The sequence below is a fragment of the Struthio camelus genome, chromosome 10 (assembly GCF_040807025.1).
Source record: "Struthio camelus isolate bStrCam1 chromosome 10, bStrCam1.hap1, whole genome shotgun sequence".
NCBI classification, from domain to species: domain Eukaryota; kingdom Metazoa; phylum Chordata; class Aves; order Struthioniformes; family Struthionidae; genus Struthio; species Struthio camelus.
In genome coordinates, this window is record NC_090951.1 from 17,688,440 (window position 1) to 17,694,963 (window position 6,524).

At 37.8% G+C, this 6,524-nt stretch overlaps 1 long non-coding RNA gene across 8 annotated transcripts in view; it reads right to left on the minus strand.

Moving 5' to 3' along the window:
• The window catches only part of LOC104146320 (uncharacterized), a 36,006-nt gene extending 35,548 nt beyond the window's left edge, over positions 1-458 (minus strand). For all 8 annotated transcript variants that reach the window (XR_011143240.1, XR_694608.2, XR_694607.2 and 5 more), the window contains exon 1: positions 388-458. This is a non-coding gene — a long non-coding RNA (uncharacterized lncRNA). The remainder of the gene's footprint in view (positions 1-387) is intronic.
• Positions 459-6,524: the final 6,066 nt, after the last annotated feature.

Sequence of the window (6,524 nt, forward strand, 5' to 3'; positions counted from 1 at the left end):
TTTAGATATAAAGACTTTGAACCAGCAAAATATTTAAAGCATGAATGACATCAGAAGACTTCCATTTATTTGTTAAAAGCTTCAAAATATAGTAGCATACAGAAATTGGGGGAAGTGTTCACAGAGGAAATGAAAGAAGATGAATATGACATTTAAAACGCAGTAATAAAGCCATTCCCAAAGACTAAAACAAGCTAACCTCTTACTTCTGATGTTTACCTATCATTCCCACTTAAAGTTTTGTGGAAAAAATGTGTATCTAAATAAAGAAAAAAAGTTAAGATTTCATCAGCTCCATAAAAAAAGAAGCCATTGCATTCTCCCTAAAAAATCCATAAACAACTTTTCAGCAGATTTTACTAACAAGCAGAACATACACACACATACCCATACAAAGAGTTGAGTCTGCAGTTTATCTTTTCCATAAAGCCTTCTTCCCCCTTCTGTGCAAATCAGATGAACAAGCTAAAAAAAGGGCAAAGTCAAAAGAGAGGAATGGCCTACTGTAATGCATGATCAACTACAAATATTTATAGAAAAGACGAAAACACTACTGTGCGCACATCAGGATTGCCGTAGGACAGCTTTAACATGCATAGTTAATGTTTATGGAACAAACCTATTACTGAATGTAAAATCTTGATTTCCTTCATAGGCATGCAAAGTAATCCCCCCCCCCCCCCAAAAAAAAAAAAAAATCACTTGCCTGGTACAGCCCTAAGGAGATAACACAAAACACTTTTTTTAATACTGGCACACTTAAGCAGAAAAACTCATAGTTGCGTTTTCTAATAATTTTATTCTCAAGTTGTGTGCAGCCTTTTGCTGCACACAAGCAGACTAGCAGCCTGACATGGAAAGCAAATCCTGGGCCTGGTTTGTCCTGAACCTCGAGAGAGCTGCATGGTTTGGTCTGTAGAACCAATCGTGACATCCAGGGAAATAGTTCCCTTACTGTGGTTTCAAAGGCCTCACACACAATGGTTTAGTTTAGTCCCCTCTGGCTGACTTTCTGAGAACAGCAGTCGATAAGGCTTTTTGCTATGTACTTGAAACATTTCAGCTATCAGAGAATACGTTACCCCATCTGTGAGCTGGCTGTCAGGGCTATAGGGAGCATCCAGGACTCATCACGCTCAGGAGCTGCCAGCCCCAAGCAATGCCGGTGCTCTCCCAGCACCTCTTCCAGCTACTGCTGTTAGCATTAGCCTAAGCACTTCCACCTGAGCCGTACAAGCAGCATCCAGTGGCGTCTAAGAGAACTCACCCATAATCAGCACTAGGGCTTAGGCTTCTTTTCCACCTCAGCATTGCTACCACTGTCTGCTGCATTTAAAGACTGAAATGTACTAAAAAAAACCTGAAAGACTAAAGAAACCTAATAATTCATTAACCTGACAGATGAAATGTAAGTCCTATTGATCAAGAGTAAAACTTCTTGGTTATAAAGGAAGCATATATTATTCTGACAGTATTTTCACAAGACAAACTGAAGTTACAAAGGCAACCAATTTGATTCAAATCACTGTCTCTTCTCAGAAACGTTCATGACTATAGTTACCATGCACAAGTCAGTGGGGTAGCGTTACTACCCCCATTTTTACAGATTTAGATAACTATGTAATATCAAGGAAATTAAGACTGTATCACCCTCGCAGCCATGGCTTTTTGGACTGCTACTGCTGTAGAAAATGCTAAGCAACACTGACACTAAGCACCACTGAATCTTGACACTGCTAAATGTCAACACGAAAAAGTGCTGCAACAACACACAAAAAGATCATCTCTTCCCCTTCTTCCATCACTCACCCTGAAAAGCTAAGGACTCATTATACCACTAATGAGACTGAACACAGTCGCAGCTGGCCTTCTACCACCTGTAGAAGGCAAAAGTCAGCCAATAGCCCATAAGACTCTCCAGTTGCAGTGAACGGATGGAAACCAAGAGCGTGGCTCAGATTCAAGTACGAGGCTAGTTACAGCAGGATAATATTAGTGCCAATAGACCCACTTAAGAGTGGAGAGTTCGGAGGGAGGGGTAGTCCTCTGGCATTCCATGACAGTAAACTATATTAGGCCAGGCATCAATTTAGCTCGGTGAGTTATGGTTTTAGTTATGTTCTATTTTGGTGCCCAGAGGCCTAATTTATAATTCTGGCAATAAAATGTATTATAAAGTATAAGCCAAGCACATGCAGGTTTTAATTCCATTTCCTTTCAAAGGAAACAGCTAAGCTGTTAAGCTCCAGGTTCTTTCAACGTTTCCTATCTGTGACAAAACACAAAAATCTTAAATCAGTGATGTGACCCTGCAACGATTTAACTCAGTCTCTCTGAACTACGTAAAATATCTTATCCATTCAAAAAAACCTCATTTTTTTAAGAAGAAGTTTCCAGTACCGCAGCATCACAACTGTCACAATGCCTGGCTTTGCTAAACTTATGAAACAGCAAACCAATTCAGTTCAGACCACTCTCCACCCCAGAGGCATCATCATACCTAAGTGTGTAGCATTAATACCCCCACTCTTGCAAAGAGAAGACACAGCTCAGCTGAGGGAACTCCCCAGTCCCCAAGGATGGTGAAAATCCTAATCCAATTTTAGGGATGTAAAGCTGCATGAGAGAGGCAGTAACAACTTAGAAGAGAGGATAAGGTCCATTACTACTTCTGGTAAATCCGTCTGGAGCTTATAATGCCATCCCCAAAAGACGGTCTTTCTCACTTGGAAGAATTTCAGGGGTTTTAGGTGTTTATTCCAAATCTATTTTTAAAGTGAATGCTATACAATTGCAAGTTATTTTCTCCCCTTTTTATAAAATCAATAATGAAGCCACTCCGGGCCTCTTTTAGACTAGGCAAGATGTAGCCTGTGTAGTGTGCATTATGTTTCTCCCATGATCTTTTGTTTTCCAGCCTTTACATTCTTTATTAATTTTAATTGGATAAATACAGAGCTTTCTCAAAGACACTGGAAACTGGCTGTGGTTTGTCTTGCCAACTTGCTCATCTGCTTTTTGTGAGGTCCCGGAGCCTGCTGATACGACTCAAGTTTATACACAGGAAGGTCGTGGAGGTGGGGGGAAGGAGTGCTAAACAGAGGAGCAGGAAGCCAGATGGTCAAGAAGAAAACCAAGTTAAGAGAGGAGGTCTGGAATGCTCTCAGTACCTTGTTGGTGTATGCATTTTTGTTTTACACGAAAACCTACTTGGGACACTTCTAGCAATAATACTGGAACCTAGTTTACATGGATTGACATAAGAAATAGAAACCGAGGATGAAAACAAAGTCAAAGTTTCATAAGTTATGGTAGACAACCAGTGTTGCACTGACTTATTTAAACCAGCATAACTCAGGAATCGAACTCAGTTGGCCTAGGGTGCAAGAGAGATTTAAGCTTAGGTAAAGTTACCATATACAAAGTCAGATTAGCTAAACTTGTTTAAGGAAATCTCTGTAATTCTGCAAGTTATAAGTGTCAAATTAAAACTCTAATGTCAGTGCAGTTATGTTAAAGCAGTGCAACACGCCTATAAAAAATAATTATATCAGTTACAAAAAAATTTCCTAAAGAAATTCAGATAGTTAAGTTCTTGATCCACAAGTAATTGGAGAATAAAAAAAAATTAGGGCAAGAAGTTGGAGCATTTGAGAGGCACTGAGAGAGATACTTAGCCTGGGTTGAATGCAGAAGTCAACTGAACAACACAGCTGTCAATGCTATATTATATTCGCCTGTGTTTGCAAATAAGCATTGGGGATTCCATTATTTTCTTCCCTTCCAGCTCCAGGACATTGCCTCCTGTGCCAGCCCGGTATTCCAAGATCTGTACTTCCCCTTGTTGAAAACAGTTACTAGCAAACATTTAACACAACAGAAAAATAATTTGTATGTGTGTGAGATTGAGTTCTTGTTAACAGAAAATTATGCTCCATGATTCAGATTATCAATCATATTGCCGAAATAAGTAACTGGCATCAGGGAGCAACACTAAAAACTCTATCAAAGTTTTTTCCAATACATGGTATTCTTTTTCACTGTAGTTTCCACTGATTAATGTGGGATTAATGTTGACAAGGTAATACTGTGCACCTTTTTAAAACTAAATAAATGATGAAGAGTAGTTGCTAGAGATACAGAACATAATAACGGTCCTTAATCTTACGGATCTGTTCTTTACTCACATGAGCAGCCAGTCTCATTATTGTCAGTGGCCCCAATTCTGCAGCGCTTAATCACATCCCGTTACCTTCAGTATGAGTTGGTCTCAATTTAGGATCAAAGAACATAGTTTGCCGGGGCCAGTCTTTCAAGGGAGGATTGGGCCCAGACTTTTAATAAGGGGCTTGGTAGCTTACAAAGAGGTGATTAAGATCTTCCTTTGAAAAACACAAAATGTAGAGTTCTTCTTTCGTATTATAACAGCACAGATAGCCACAGCTTGTGGATTTCAGAGTATTAACCGCTAATCCACCAGTGAACTGAAAGGTTTTTGTTTGTTTGTTTTGCTATTACAGTATTTAGTTAAACTTGTCAACCTTCAGTTCTCAGTAAGTCACATTTAAGTTTCTTAGCAAAATATTTTATTTAAGGAACCCAAACTTTCTGCAAGATCTTGTTTTTTGTCATGAATTCCCCCCCTTTGCCCTGAACATCTCTGCGAATACGAACAAAAGTTTGAGAGATCTCCTGGTTTTATGCAAAATCCAGGGTGGAGTTTTATTTGTTTGGCTTTATTTAATGAAAAGCTTGTACTTATTCCTAAGAAATCAAACTATGAAGTCTTGGAAACTAACTCGCAGTATAAAAGTTTCTATTTTCCTTAAGTGACATTCAAGGATTGCTGTTTGTCAGTGACAAACAGAAAGTACTTAGTATAATTATTATAGCACCTCAGTAAAAATCAGATTCTAGCCGTAGGTGATTGCAGCTATAAAGTTTCCAGAATAGGAACAATGAGCCCTATGAAACTAATGAAAAAAATCGCCAACTTCCTCACTCCAAAGTCTGATTTTTACAAGGACTCCATTTCTTCCTGGTTGCCAAAAATGAACAGTTTATTTGAATCTAACTTAAGTCTCCAGGAAAACAATTTTAATGTAAAATTGAATAATGTTGCACCAATGACAGGATAATTAAGTGGTTTCAAAATCTAACAATATTTAGGTGCTTTTACTGTAGCATGCCCCAATAATGAAAATAAAGAAATCATATTCTAATAGCATAGCGAAAGATAATAAATATCCAGACATACCCCTGCTGTATCACTGTACTGTAATCAAATGAATTAGAAATCTAATGACTACTTTGACACAAACTGGTATTTAATATGCTGAAAATGTACCAGATTTCCCCCCTTAAGCATTAGTAAAATCCCCCCAAAAATTAAAATCCAGGTCATAGCTAAATTCCTTTGAAACTGGGATTTAAATTAGAAAAAGTTTACTCACTGTAAGAATTCTTTGTGCTGTTACATTTTTATAAGGTTAAAGCTAAAAATAAGATCAAAATCTTTTGGGAGGTTAAATTGAACAGAATAGACCAAGTGTGTTCAGAAATCCAGCACACACATGCCTGTCAAACAGATGTAGACCAATAAATTAATTTAAGCTACTCTTCTTTCCAATCAGAGAAGAAAAAAGAGCTGTTAGGTATGTTTATGGGGCGACTTTCTTTTGACTGACAGATTTTTCCACACTTGCTCTCTATTATAGGACAAGTCACTGGTACTTCTCAAACATTTTCTGAAAGTGGAAAGAAACTGAATGTCTATCAGTAAAACAGAGAAGTTAGCGATCTGTTGCTAGGTAGTCGGCTTGATCTACGGCGAGATGGAAGTGCTATTTACCAGTAATGAAAAGTGAATAAGGAAATAAGGCTTGGAAATCAAAATCATTTTTAGTAATTCCTGCTATCACAACTCAGAAAAGAATCAGGACCTAAACATGAAATATCTCAGTCTCTATTTTTCATTGTGACAATCAGCATTTGAACTGATTGAGTGAAGAAGTGTCTTGTACTGACTAAATCCTACAATACTCATAGGAATTTGAAAAATAAATAGAAAAGGAATTTGAGGAACAGTAAATGGTCTTGAAAGGGCTACGTGACTCCCTGAAACATAAGCTTCCCTAGCACTTTAAGGACAAATAACATTCATTTCTACATTTCTTCTTCCAATTATACAAATTTAATTTGCCTTTTTTTTTTTTTTTGAAAACCACACAATTGCTGGAAAAAGGAATTAGTAGATGTAAGGGGTTATTAAACATGGCATTCACCCATTGCTCTTGCACAGAAAAGGCAGCGCTGGAAAAAACCAAAGCTGATTAATATGAAAGGCAGCTAACCTAAAAACTAAAACTTGAACTGAATAGTGTACGCTAATCTTTCTCAAATACACTTATGAAAGCTAAATTTGCTGGTATTTGTCATTGCTATGCAGGCTGAGTGTTCATCTGAATGACATCTCCTCGGTACAGAGCAAGTCAGTAAGAAACGAAGAATTTTGTCCTCACTGT